Below are 15,258 nucleotides of genomic sequence, written 5' to 3'. Positions count from 1 at the left end.
GTGCAGGTGTCAGAGGGTGCCACGGGGCCAGCCGAGATGGCTGCAGCAGATGCAGAAACCTCTGGAGAAGGGCTTGCAGAGGTTGCAGCTGGGACAAGAGCCACTGTCATTGCCCTGCAGAAGAGGGCCCCTTTTTGACACTCAGAGCCCACTACCCACCCTTGCCTCTTATTTTTTGTGTGTGGGGAATGCTTTGTCCTGTGTTTTGCACATGCAATCGAGAGACAATTTCTTCAGTTGTCCTACCCTGAGATGCCTCTGCCCTGGGACAGCTGCTGCCATGAGAAGATGGCTCTAACTTTAAAGCAGAAATGACACTGTGCTACATAAACCTATCATTAGGAAAATAACCAGAATGATAGGATTCCTGCTCCTACTGCGTGTGCATATAATTACATCCATACAAGCCCTTAAAGGTCTGCGTGGGAGAGGAATTTTTTTTTTATTATTCCTCTTAAGTCACAATATTTTAAAAGAAATTACAGCACCACAGAGAGGAAGAGCTTAAATGCTTCAGTAGGTACCAGCAGGTGCTGTGTCAGAAGGGATGAAAGAGCACGTCTGGTGCCAAACAATAGCAATTCTCCATCTTACTCTATGGCCCTAAAGGGGAGGAAGTCCCTGCCAAACAGACTCTCTTCGGTTAATAGCTACAATTTTGTCATTAGGGAGAACTGCAGAAAGTGCAAAACCACCGTGCCTAATTGTGACTTGAGCAAGCTGATGCCTTTAATTACAGTCGCTGGGGAAATGTGGGGGAAGCTGGAGCTAGGGCCGAGGCCAAGCCGCCTTCCTTGGGGCTGGCTCGTGCAGGCCTCGCTGCCTCAGCTGGGCCGGGCAGCTGCGCCTGGCACACGTCGTCCTGCCTCCCTCCGCCATGGCAAGCCTCCTTGGAAAGAGCTGGCTTCTCCTCGCCTTCAGAGCAGCCCTTTGTGGGGAGCAGGCTTTGATGAAGGAAAAGCGGCTCAGCTCCTGGCTCCTGCTGGTCTCCCGCTGCACGGAACCAAGCTGGAGAGCCAGAGCAAAGAGAGGGGAGGCAAGAGGCAGCTGATGTAGTCAGCGGGTTGCAAGGCAAGGAAGAAAGGAGTGGGGGTGTGAGAGGGGGGAAACATCCATCTGGTTTAGGAGAGAAATTCAGTCTCCTGTATGTCAGCCAGTGCAGGAAGACAACCAAAGAATGGCTTACGGGTATTCTGCTTCAGGAGTGCCCCTAGCTATTACCAGACCCCTTTGCTCACCATACTTGCAGGATCTAGAGAAACAGAAACACGTGCCAGCCCAGATATTCAGCCAGAGGAGAAGCTGAAGACAGAAGTCTCATCCTGTGGGATCTCTGCAACAGGTCACAGCTTTACTGCTGCAGGGTAAGGAGAAACGTCTCCGCAGAAGCAGGCTCTGTTTAACATCATTCCTGTGCAACAGCTTCAGAAGAAGGTAAAACATTTACTACTCCTGAACTGGAGCTTGGCACAAGCTGTCAGCCCCACGTGTTATCCTGTAACTACAGCTTCTAAATAAATAACTAATTGCCCTGGAATTTCATAGTGCTTACATAGCAGAGTCATTGCTGTGACACGACTCCATTACCGCATGTAAATCCAATTAGATCCCAAAGTGCACTGTGCAGCTACAATCGGCCCCTGCGGAGCTGCGACGAGGGGACCTGCACAAGGCCATGCAACTAGATACTAAATTACAGTCAATCTACCTCCTCTTTAGTTGCATTAAAATGCTAATGCTACTGTAATATGGGCCTATTTACCAACGATGACTGTCTTACCATGCAGCACTGGAGTGAACAAGGTGCACTGCCTGGGAGCATTTAATTCCTCAGTACAGTTTAGCTGCAAAGCCCTTCTACATCTTATTCCTTAAACCAATAACCAGATCGGCTTTTATAATGCTGCAATTGCACGAGGCTGGGGATGGTGTTCACATGAATCTGAGCTGCTGTTACGACTACCCTAAGTTTTCTGGCCAAGCAAAGCACTCTGGACAACTGGACCATGTCCGCTGCTGACTCTCATCTGTCTATTTTTAATGAAGACACATTTCTGCCACAAAGCAAATGTGCCTAGGAGCATATCAGCCACGCACAAGAGGAAAAAGAAGGCTGGACTGAGCCTCTTTAAGCTTCACATAAATACCACCAGCTCTGCAACAAGAACAATAATACAACACTCAGAAGCTACGTTTTGTATTTGCAACTTCGCACAATGTGCGCACAGAATACATGAAATCATATGGTCACAAACTCTCCCACACATATGCAAAAATTCAGAATGGAAACTCAGAAGTGCCAGAGTGGAACGTATTCTCCCAAATGCTGTAACGTTTGGCGAAGTGCTAGTGCACATGCTTTAAGTACCAGTATAGCATGAGGCCACAAGCCACTCCACTTCATTTAGTAGAGCTGTGCTTACAGCACTATTCCAAACATGAACTGCTCTCTTTGGCTCCTTCCCAAGCTGAGTTCAATAAATAATGTCTGGCTTTTCACACACAGACACCAGCCACCCTAAACAAGAAGATCCTGCATTCAGAACCAACGTGTCTGATAGCCTGCAACTCTTTTAAGTTCTGTTCCTTAAAAAAAAAAATAAATTAAAAAAAGTCCTCACACAGCTTCATAGGTATACCTTCCCTCATCCTAACCACAGTACAAGGGAACCACATGGTACAGCTTATCTTTCTAAGCAGACATCCCAAAGATTATAGGCACTGATAATAACAATAATATTAATTCATTTTAAGAAATAAGAAAAAACAAGGAAAAAAGGGGAATGGATGCGCTAGATCTCCTGACTCACCCACAGGACAGCACTCTGCTCCCCAGTCCATACTGAGACCCATGAAAAGGTTGATTCTTTCTGGCTGACAAGTTCCACCCTCTGAAAGGCATCTTCTATCTCAGAAAGAAGCTTACTTAGCATACGAAAAGGGAGGCAGCTAACTTTGGCCTCCTATGTCTGAAAATATTTCCCCTCAGATGGAATAAATGTCACCCCCAGAGTGGATCGTGCAGTTGCATCACAAGCCGAGTGACATTACCTGCTGTCACGTCAGATACTGTCAAGTGTTGAAACACTCCATACACTCGCATGGCACTCCAGATGGTTAGGGCATTTAACATGAAGTGTAAAAGCCTGACACTTTTTCCTTTAGCCTGACACATCTCACCTTTACAACTGACTCCTTGGTGCTCTTTTCCACTCTTTTTCTATAGCCTTGCTTTGTTTGCAGCAAATGCCTCAGCAGTTTGTGGCATTTGAGATTGCTGGGAAAGATGCAGGAACACATCTCCAAAATGCTGGGCAGTTGCTGTGGCAACCTTGTCCTCTCAGACCACAATTTCCAGTATTTTAAGAAGTTCCCTGATACTTTGCAGGCTTGAGGGAAACAATGCAGTGGAGAAAAACGAATGATTTTAAGGTCAGGAGGCAATCAAAATGGATTACTATGAGCCACTGGGCCTTGGCCTATCAAAAAGATGATAATGATCTCTTCTTGGCAAGGAAAAACAGCGTCAAAGCAGTTGTGCAGAGGCACAGGCAACGGCCCGTGGGCAAGGCAATTTGAAAACCCGTGCTTTTATCATCTGTTTTAACGCAGAACAGAGCTCCAGATCAGTAGGTTAACAACTTTTTGTTGTTGTTGTCCTTTTCCTAAGGAGGAGTTGGGGAACAAAACCGGCCCTTTAACACCATTTCACTGGGGACTAATAATCGTAATTGCTTTTAAAAAATCCCAAACAGAACTATGAGTGCATTAATTATCTCACAAAAAAATAAAAATAATCTCTCTTTGTTCCAGGTAGCTGCCTACACAGATGCAAAACTGAAACATTCAGTTTAGTCAGTTTAGAAAAGCAAAGGTTAGGAAAAACATCCTGTAAAAACAGATGATATTAAATGAAGGATTTCAGTAATTCTAAATAAAACAAAATTACTGGAAATCTGAGCAGTGGCATCATTTATGTAATCCTGGTCCTCTTTTAAATCTGTAAACAAGAATAACACATCCCAAAGTGCCACGGATGCTACATACAGTAGGAGATTCTTTATCCTGCACAATTCAAAGTGATCTATTCCTTTAGGAAATATATAAATCTCACAAGCTATAGGGGCTATATTTTAAGTAAAACTTGAATGTAACAGAGGTGGTGAGAAACAGCCCAAGGAAGAAGAGCAAACCTGGAATCTAAGTTCCCCTGTTAATAGCCAAACTGATGCATGTAGCACATATTGCGTGCGTAAATCTGAACTTAGTTTCACTGCAATCAGTACCTGTAATTCACTCCAGGACACAAAATTGTAGCTAATGTGGTGTTACAGGTCAACGCGAGGGATCTCAACCACACCTACCCCAATTACGGTACGAACACCCAAACATCTGATGTCTTTTGCTATTGGTATTTCTGATCAAGAACGAATAAGAAGGCGAAGGAGCAGGGAGAGCACCGCGACCACAGCCCACAACAGAGCTTCAGATGTTCTACGGGAAAATAAATGAGAGTTAATAAATCCCATAATCTTGGCATACGTGTTTCTAAATGCTCTCCCCCTGCCTTCAGAAGATGTATAATCTAACGGCTCCAGCAGCGATCAGGTTCCAGGCAGACAAAAGACCCTCGGCACAACTCATACGTAGATGACAGGAGCGGCAGGACGAAGTGAGGTACGAGCCAAGACTTGCAGGCTGGCTCCCAGCTGCTTTTGCTTTCCCAATGGATAACAGATACTGCATCAAGACACACAATGTCATGCTAGTGAATTCGCTGCTCTCTTAACACCTCATTTTTCTCCCCATCTGAACTTATTCTGAAAGCGCGCAGTTCACTGTCCCCTTCTCCTTTGTCCTTACTTGTGGCGAGGGAAACATGAAAGAGAGCATGGCTGGTTATTGTTAATGCATCCCAAAGTGCAGCCATTAAAAGAAGGGTTATTCTGGAACGTGTCACGGTTTTCCTTGCTATTCGCCCAGGCAGCTAATGATCGCCCTAATAGCTCCTCTCTCTGAAGTCGTAATAAGCTTACAAATGAACCCATTCAGCACGTATTAAAAAGCAAAGGATGCTCCTTTGATTATAGCCTTTATGGAAACCTGCGCGTATCTGTTTTGTTGCTGCACAGCCGCAATTAGAAGATGCTGCTGGGAGCCGTGTGGCTCGGACACCTCCGAGTGCCATGGCAACACCGTCACCTCCGCTTCGGCGGCTCCCGCTGCCATTGGGGCCAGGCCAGCACACTTCAGCACTTCCAGGGATTAAGGAATAATAGAGGGCTAATTAAACCTCTTCGCTGACGCCTCGACATGGAGAAATGTGCGCTGCAGCTCCCGTCAGCCGGGCAGGCGGGATGAGAGCTGGGAGCCCTGTCCTTGCCACACGGCTGACCTGGGCATCTCATGTCCCACTTTGGGTAGAAGGCATCCTGCCACACGGCAGGAACTCGAGGCAGTAAGGGCTACATGTGTTGGAGAGCCTCTGATTTTCCCCGTAGTGAAGAGAACACCAGGCACAATTATATACTTCCCCCAAGTATCCTTACTCCTAAGCATCTGTGGGGAACTTCAGTGGAGAGCCGCGGGGAGCAGGTCCTTCTGGCAGATAAGGACCGCAGCCCACGTGCTGATGAAGTGGATGAAGGGGCTTTCAGACAGCCTTCCCCGTGGGGTGAACTTTGCCCCCAAAAAGTATCACATCTGCTCTTAAAAAGCTCATCCTGTAAGTAACCGCTTCTGCTTTGCCTGAAAGACAAGACCTTTGTGTGGAAGAGAGATTTGCTACATCTCCAGGAGACCGGCTGGGGTTAAAGCAGGTCAAACCATGAAATACAGATAGCTTTGTGTTGATACTACCCACGGTGCCTATTAGGAAGGCCATAATTATAAGAAAGCATTGCTCAGCAAGGATATTTAATACAGTGCCAAGGAGTCTCCCCAGGCAGGCTTTGTTTTAAGGTTTGCAAGCTTTGAGGGGGAGAAAGGATTGTATCTCTTGTTGTGAAGTGGTTCAGGGCCAGCGTGTTTTTAGCTCCATTTAATCTAAATAACACACAGCAGTGGAAACTTCACTACCAGAATCGCTTGCAAGCAGGCTGGGAATAGCCTGGGGCAAAACCTGAAGCACCATCAATCATCCCTCTACGTAAGAACCGGTGTGCGCTGACAGGGTGTCATAAGGACTCTTTCGAAAATGAAACGGCAAATTTAACCATGGAAATACTCTGGATGCTGATGAATTTGCTTTTACTCAGCCTTTGTTGATATTTTACCTTTCACGATTTAGTAACTGAAGACAAAACTTCTTCTAATCCAAATCAGAATGGTGGATTAATTACAAATGTACCAGTGAATGACGAAGGCATGATCTGAAACACCAGTTTGAAGCAGCTCACATGGCCTTCAAACAGCACAAACACTACTTTGTGGTTGGGCAGCACAGCGCCTTGCCCTTCGCACCCCTAAGAAGCAAGAATGGAGTCAGATCTGGTCCAGCAATTCCTGTTTTTATAAAGACTTGGCCCCCAAAGTGTAAGAACACCCAGAGGTTAAGGGTGGCCTCAGTTTTGAAGCTGGTGAAACAAGCATGGGCTTGCTTCACTCAGACCCAACCAAAACCACTCCCCATCAGCTCAAATGTTGATTGAGAGGCTACATGATATCCTTTCTTTCCGCACTTCCCCTCCCTTCTGCAATGCACTGTCTTGATACTGTTATCTGCATCATATATCACATATGATACTTCTTTTGTCATCAGATTCATGCATACAAGTTGTCATTTGGCAAACCTGATTTTGCTCAGAAGCATAAAAAAAAAAAAATCTGAGTCAAAAAGAATGAATGAAAGTGTAAAAGGGAATGCCAAGCAAGCCCTCAGTTAAGCACTTCACCTATTCTGTACGGAAACACCAGCTTCTGAAATTCATTTTTTGTTGAGATGGCATGTCCTTGTATAATACCTTATCTTTCAATTATCCTAGGGCAAAACTGCTCAGGTTTCTCAGCTAATACTTATCTGCTGCTTTTCCTGCTATTCTTGGAGGATTACAAAGCAGTTAGGTGTCTCCAAAGCATCTTGGGGTAATAGCCAGCATATCCTTCTGGTAAAAAAAGGCAAGTCAGAGGTGACCAGATAACTACAGAATCTATCAGTACACAACGGGGGGATTCACGCTGTAAATCAATGTAATGCTGCTAAGCCTATACCAAACACCCAGGATAATGACTTACCCACTGCTTAATCTTTACTACTGGCCCAATGAATCCAAAATCAGTCCCTTCAACTGGACTATTGCTCAGTCTAGAGATTAAAAAATAAATAAATAAATCCCTCTGGAGACAGGATTTTTTTTTAATGTCATCTCATTCACACATCCCTTCTTTATTTTAAAGACACAAAATACAGGATTTAGCTCATGAAGCCAGTTTGAAGTTACCACCTGAGGTTATTACCTTAGCCTTGCTAAGAGACCCCCACTTACATCCTAGCTGTAGTGGCTTATAAAAACAAAGGCATCTGCCTGGGGCGAAGGGCCCTTAACCTCCATGGGTATGGTGATATCTTTGGGTTGACTGTATTTCACCTCCCCAGCCATGCAACCAGACCATGGCCTGAACAGAGAGCCAGCTTCTGCTCCAAGCGAGGCCATGTTTTTCTAGCTAAAATAAAATGGTATGTCACGACTGCGTTCCCTTTACAGGATCAATTTCTTTCCTACTGCATCTGAAGGCTTAGCAGGCATTTTAACTGAAATGCTAAAATTTGGGGGCACTTGCCTTTTTAAAGAGGATGTATCCTTTTTGTTAAAAGATCTAAATGCAGATACACCAGAAAAAAATTGTTCTCTCCCATAAACTAGGATAAGCCATACCACAGAAGGGGATTTTGCCACTTCAACTACACAAGTGCAGCTAAATTAGCAACCCTGCTTAGTACAGAGCAAGGTTTCTTAGCATCTGTCCACTTTAAACAATGTCCAGCATGAGCTTTCAAACCAATACAGCTTACTCCAAAATCCCAGAACAAAATACCATCAAAAGCCTTTTGCTCACACCAGTTTAAATACAGGCACTTTAAGCTTTACACAGCCGGTCAAAATATACGTCCGTGAACAAAAAAAAAAAAAAAGAGGAAAAAGAAAAAGGACAGAAGGTCCATGTGGATCTGACCTGTGAAAGCATTACTTTATATATTAAATCAAAGAAGTACCACTAATTACAAAGCTTAACGGATTCTTTGAACACCGCCAAAAAAAAACAGAACATGCACTTGTAATGAGAGGATTGAACAAACACATAAAAACATCAACAGAACACACAAACAAATGGCTAAATCAAAACCTACCAACTGTCCCCGGGCTCATCCTCTGGGGAAAATGTGAGCAGAGACTGACTTCGTACCGAGCCCCAAAGGTCAAGTGCTTCAGTCACGTCCCCAGCAGTCCCCTCGCCAGCCTGCTGCCCCACGCTGCTGGCGATTACGCACCTCAGACAGCAATGGGCTCTCGTGCAGTTTCTGGAAATGGGAGAATCTGAGACCCGAGCCAAGTTCTTGTACTTGGAATTGCTGCACGGAAAGCAGCAGCTGCAAAGCTGGGTGACGCAGCCCCCAGCTCCAGCCAAGGAGGACTGGGGAGCTGCGAGCTGCCTAATAGCAAGGTGGGCACCACGCAGCACCCAAGGGGCCCAGCACCAAGCTTGTGTGGCAGTAAGGGATGGCAGGGATGAACAAACAACCCCATAATTGTATTACAGATCATCTGGGGTGAAAAAACAAACAAACAAACAAACTATAATGTGACCTACTCAAGAGCTCTTTCTCACAAGGTGCTGGTTCAGAACAAAGCCAAATCTTTCCAGCTCCCCTGCCTCTGCCAGCATTCATTCCTTACCAGGACAGTGAAAGGGACAGCAAATGGTCTGCTACAAAGTCTGATTCGGTGGTACTCTATGAATAGAGAAAATGTAGCATAATTACATTAGTAAAGGTAACTGCCACATCGTTGTTTGCTCTTTAATTTAACCAAAGAGTGGAAGGTGGCCATAATTGGGGGAAAAAAAAAAAGAAAAAGGTGAAATTGTTCTGCTTTTGCATAAGTCTGACTGCATGATTATAGGATGTTGGACGTGTCTAAGAGGAATATTCTACTGAATATTTAACCTTAGAAATGGAAGCTTGGTTGTCTCTTGTCCTGTTAACATCCACACGTATCTTCCATTAACTCTAATTAGGGATAACAGGGTGTTCACGTAAGTATCTCCATAATTAATGTTAATAGCAGTTACGGGCAAACGCTGATGGGAGACAAAATGCCAAGTTTTTTCTCCGGGGTTAAACATTCAAAACCTGGATGTCTCATTTCCAGCTCCTCCTGTAAAGGCCGTCTAATCAACTGCATGCGTTGCGGGCAGACTTACACAGCGAGCCTTGCAAAAAGAGACACACATGGTCACGAGTAACAGCACACAGTTATTTATACAGAATGTAAACACAGACACACAATACCTGACACATGTGATGCTGATTCACTTCTGGATGCTTACTGCTGTACATATCCCACAACAACACAAAACCAGTGCGGACTGACACATCCCTTTCCCTTCAAGGTGCCCAGGCTGCACAGAGGAGCAACAATTTTTCTATCACATATTAAGATAAGTCACTTTCAATTAACAAACCAAAGAGCAAACAAGATTATAGCAACAACCTCAATTACCCTTATTAATGCTATTATGCCACCCCTACTTGATAGACTATACCATATTCCCAAATCAGACATTATTAACAAACCATTAAATCTGTAAATGAGAACAGCAGAATTATCTGCCATAATCAGAGCAGCGATAATAATGCACCTTCCATTGTGCTTCTGCCTTGAGCCCTCAGCTCTGCAGCAGTTCATTTAAAAGCATTAGCGGACTGCTGCCAGCCAGGGGTCACTTGGTAGCACAAAGTCTCGCTCTCCGCCCTCTCATCCCATCACAAGCAGAGAATTTCCATCCAACTTGTGCAATTCTGAAGCAGAGCGGATTTATAAGCTGCCTTTAGTTGGGCAAGTATTTATAAAAGCCTCAGGGAACCAGGCAAATACTTTGCTGTTTCTCTCCTCACGAGTTGCAGACATTATTTGTAGAAACCTTACGGTGCTGAAGCCTTTGCAGGGACTTCGTGAAGGGGCAAGAAGCACCAGAGCAGGAGTGACGCAGAGAGCCCGTGCAAGAGCCCGGACAGGAGGAAGAAGCAGGACAAAGTCCTGCTGATGTTTGCCACTGGAGCCAGAGGAGGAGCTGTGGAAAATCTGACTCATGCATCTAAGCCCTCCCTGTGCCCTAGCGCTAACAATCCCTGGTCCTTGAATGCTTTGGGATAGCTCCAGTCACAAAATGCACGCGGGCATGAGTCCCACTGAAATTAGTAGGTGCTTTGTCTAAAGGATGAGGAAAAAAAAATCAATTTGTGCATTTGTCAGCTCACCTACACTGACCCCATGCTGCATTACAGAAGAGATGTCCCCCAGGACTCATCTTAAATCAGAAATGGACGTGTTTTAGCTTTGCTGTGTAAAAACAAACTTTTTTTTTTCCTTGCTTTGTTTTCTGCCTTGGGGAATTGGTGACTCAGGCAGGATGCCGAGTACTCAGTGGGATTTATTTTTCAGCATGTTGAGGCTTTTTTTATCAGGCCTGCTGGCTTCTTAATGCAGCTCCATTCCAACTAAGATTTTCATTAAATCATCCTGCTCCCCATTTTTTCATCATAATTTTAAAGGGGGGAACTTGGGGAGCTACTGTTCTGGAAAGCAAGGAATAGAAGCACAGAAGGCATGGACCTGGCTGCCTGCAACAGTGACAGAGCCATTGATGCTTCTAACACACCAGCCCCTTTGCCATTCCCTTCTCAGTCCCTTTTACCAAAGGAGAGCATCACACAGCTGCCAGGACGTGCCCTGCACTGGGCACCCAAGCACTGCTTTATGGTGTCACTGTCCCCATGCTGCTTCCCTTCCTCTCTCTAGTCCATGCTCCACCAGATGCTTCTGAAGATCCATCTATCTGTGTCTTGTGCTGAAGCACCCACCGTGCTGCTGAATCCTGCAATCCCACAGCTTCATGATGGACAGAAGTGCCTAGGGGAAAAAAAACTTTCCCTTGGTCAGGTGTGGCTTCCCAGAGGCACCTTTCCACACAACTTTTCTCAGAAGAGGAAAAACATTCTGTCCAGGAAGATACTTGGCCAGCAAACATTTTTAGCCATGTTCTTACTAAACAGAGCAAACAAAGGGTTGCTTTTTAAAATACATTTTGAATACTCATCATACAGTATTTTTTTTACAATCAGATGAAGCAGTGGAAATGTATTTAGCAGCAGCAGAACCCAAAATGAGCAGACCTCAGCATTACCTGCTGCAAAACTGGCCCCCTCTCCACCCTGCTCATACTTTTGGCATTTAAAAGTGAAGCAGAAAACATAGTCAGTAAAAGTAACACTTGTAAAATTACATTTTAAAATCAGAGTGCTGTAAAGTGGCGGCTACAAAACGAGGTGAAATGCTAAGCAACGAGTTGCCCAGGCATTTTTATAGGAATTGGAACGAGTGGCCAGTAAGTGTTCACGGAAATGGGAGTTAATTGAAACTTCTGGCTACTCCGTCTTTTAACTGCATGGCTGGTGTGGCTTCAGCTCCTGGCCAACAGACTGACAAGGATATTAAAGGAGAGCAGGAGGGAATCAGCCAAGTGCAGTGAACAGTCAGTTTATAAGAGGGCAGTTCATCTTTTCTTCATTATGAGTCAACTTAGCTAGGATGTTCCCTGCTTATGCTGGATATCCATTTAATTTTCTTCAGGGCTGTGCAAAACACAGACCTATATGGGCAAGACAGGTGATATAAGGAGATAGATCTTATCTGTAGGAATTTGCTTTCACTATTTTTCTTTTCCCTGAACACAAAATCAGAAGTGATAGAAAAAGGTCACAACCACAGATTGTGGTACAATAGCTTAACCAGAAGCTGAAAACGTGCTCCAGGGTGTGTTTCACAACTTCCTGACATCTCTTTGTCTTTTTGTGCTTCTACTGCCCACCTCACCTTTATGGGTTTTCTGTCCTAGCTAAGAAGAGACTGTCTTCCAGTATGAGATGCATGTGAGTGCACTGAACTACTGATACATGAACAGCTGACTGGTTTCTGACACAAAACAGAAGAAAACTCTGCAAATGCAGCTACCTGGGCAGCATTTCTAGTGGCAGCAAGTTCAGAGGGACTCCTCACCCATTTCCCATCATTTTGCACGATGGAACATCACAGGCTGCCGGGCAGCTTTTTGCATCTTCCAGATAAAACTTGAATCTGTCAGCTAAGAATTTATTTCAGTTTGGGGAAAGAGAGTTGTTGTTGCTATATTCTCACTCTCTCTCTCTAGCAAGAAAGTCTTAACTAGCCAGGTGCTGCCAACGGGGCATTAACCTGGGATACAGAGGATTAAGACTGACGTTCCTGGTCAGCCCAGCTCTCAGCAAGGAACTGAATTAACATTTCCCTTGCTGGGCCATTGAGCCAAACACTCCACCAGGCCAAACCATGGTGGTTCTTGGAGAAGGCATCTTGTTCTTACAGAGACCTACATTTTTGGGTTTTGTTTCTTTACTTAGAACTATAGAAGGGTTGGTATTTTTGGACCACAACCAGAGAGAATGTCCCCAAAACTTCAAAACCTGGCGTCTGGCTCATGGAAGAGATGAAACAGAAACACGCCTCTTCTGCATGAGCCTAACTTAAAGATGATGCAATGTTTTACAGGGATTAAAGGCTCTAGATTCTGGGGTCTGCAAAGCAATGCTTTCCAGCTAGAGGCATTGATTTTGTGCTTACGTTCCTATTCAAAAGGCTACTTGCAATTCTGTTTTGTACAGGTTAGGAAATGTGTTGGGAACTTATGGATGAAAGATAGCACTGGAGGGAATAGTATACAAAACAGCTGACTGGCTAGATCTTAGCATCCTCCACGGAGCACTCCAGCCAGATGCTGGGAGATACTCTCTGATGCACTGACATGTCTGTGTTTTTAACAGGCAGAACCAAAACCATCTGCAGACTTACTGATATACCAGAGACAGCAGAAGACTTAGCAAGGATCCCAACTACTGGCTCAGCAATTCACACCAGGATGACAATACAAGTCTTTGCACTGCCAGACCCACCCGTGCACTCACAGCAAAGCCCTGCTGCGATGCTGTGATGCAGTGAGAGCTGGGCACCGTGCTCAGGCTCTCGTCCAGCTGCCCAGCCACAGCCCTGACTGCAGGGAAAGCACAAGTGGCACCAAACAGTCCAGGCTGGCATTGCTTAAGGACCAAAAGCAACCACAGAAGTCATTTGCATCCAAAATCCACAAAAAAAAAAAAAAAAAAAAAGTATTTATTTTCTTTCTCTCTCCAAAATAAAATTGAACACAGTTATAATCATCCTAACCATAACAGATACTTCAGCTCGCAAACACTCTCAAAGCTGCAGCAGGCAATAAATCAGACGTGTCACTTCCAGCAACTCATTGCTGGAATTGCTTGCTACATGGCCAAAATATAGAGAGAGGCGTTTTTCCTGGTGATCCTCAGAGCCAAGAGGCTCTGGCTCTTCTCGTGCTGGCTCTTCTTTTAACAAGCACTCCTGTAAAGTACAGATAAATCTAAATTTAGCATTTAATTCCTAATCATTTTCCTCTAATTACTGAGTTGAAGGTGGGTTTGGTTCTGATAGACTGATACACCGTGTCTTATTTATTTAAAGAATTTAGTTTAGTTTACCCAACTCCAGATGTATGTAAATGATGTCTCCACTACATTAACTCATCATCATCACATAAACACTTTGAGGGCAACTGAGATCTGGTTTCCAGGCAAATTGTCCCAAAAGAACAACAACCAGAAATCAGTAATGGGCAAAAGAAGCTTCTGCAATGTCATGAAAGACCAGCAAAATGCTTTGAGGCCATGCCCAAGCCCAGCTGCAACATCCCATTCTTTCCACGTTACTCAGAAGGATAAAAGAGCATTTTCAATAAAGCCATAAAGAATGAAGGCTCGTACATCTTTGATATCCTACATCAGCAGTTAAAAGTCCACTAATTGTGTACCATTTCCCATCCCTTAGTTTCACTTTTGAATTTTGGATAGTGTTGAATCAAGAAAGAGAGGTTAATTGTTTAACCTTACAAAAATAATCATGCCTGTTTTGGTGCTGCCTTTTTGCCTGTTTCCTATTTTTAGTTCCCCAAAGGATTTGAAGCTCCACATGCTGAAAAATTCTTTAGTGTGTACCGCACCTGTGGATTTGCTAAATAAAAATGAGACAAGTCTTCAAGTTTTGACATCCTTCAGATCTACCTGTTGTAAACACACTAGGAAAAAAAAATCCAATTTCTTTGGAATAAAACTTGAAATCAGGCACTTCTTTATTTTAATTCAGTGTTCAATACTGCGTAAGTTCAATTCAATTACCATCAGGCCACTTAGTACTGTAAGCTTGCTAGGAGAAGAGGATGCACAGTTGTGTGGAATATTTACCACCACTTTTAAACTCTTAAGTTTAAAACCAGCTTTTTAAGAGTTGGCTCCAGTTCCACGACAATTTATCCTCCTGTATGTTGTGAGCTATGATTTTTTTTTCCAGTAAAGAGGTAGTTAAGTAGAGATTGTTCCTTACTCTCCCAGTGAAGGAGAGCCCAGCCTTGCCACTCACACAGATCTGGCTACGAATGTAAGAATTTCATCTTCACTCTGGTCATTGCCTTTAAAAACCCCTCATGATAATATGGTTTGCAAAACCCACAGAATCACAGGATGTTAATCCAATCTTCTGTCTTCATTTCAGCAGAAACCAGAGTGCACATTCACTCCTCTCACCCCCCTCATTCATTCCAGAAACGATACAGCCCTTTTGCCTGCTGTCTACATAAAACAAAAACAAACCAACCAAAAAAGAAAAGCAAACAAACCATCACAAAACCACACCATCACCTCTACAAAAAGAAACAAACAAACCAAACCAAAAAACCCCACCAAACATTCAAGAGAAAGGGGTTGTGCTTTTGCTTTTAAAAAGGAAAATTTATATGGTATAAATTGCTTGATCCAACCTGTTAGAGGGATGTTAATACTAAACTCTGATTAAGACTTAGGATTTTATTGCTACCCTTAGTTAGCGTGTACTTTGTTTTACCAACACAAAAGAGCTGGCAAAACACCTAACAATTTCA

General features: G+C 44.1%; 1 protein-coding gene across 11 annotated transcripts in view; it reads right to left on the bottom strand.

Moving 5' to 3' along the window:
- Nucleotides 1–15,258, bottom strand: part of TSPAN18 (tetraspanin 18) — a 118,009-nt gene that overhangs the window by 24,672 nt on the left and 78,079 nt on the right. Inside the window, exon 1 of one of the 11 annotated variants that reach the window (XM_068684730.1) lies at nt 9,509–9,571. The exons of 9 other annotated variants lie outside the window; for them this stretch is intronic. The gene's annotated coding sequence lies outside the window, so the exon portion shown is untranslated. Of the gene's footprint in view, nt 1–8,347; nt 8,373–9,508; nt 9,572–15,258 lie in introns of those variants that run through there. One more of the 11 variants, XM_068684728.1, reaches the window with a different exon arrangement.

This window comes from Anas acuta, chromosome 5 (genome assembly GCF_963932015.1).
Source record: "Anas acuta chromosome 5, bAnaAcu1.1, whole genome shotgun sequence".
NCBI lineage: Eukaryota > Metazoa > Chordata > Aves > Anseriformes > Anatidae > Anas > Anas acuta.
Note: the sequence above shows the minus strand (reverse complement) of the source record. Positions and strands in the feature narration are given on the sequence as shown.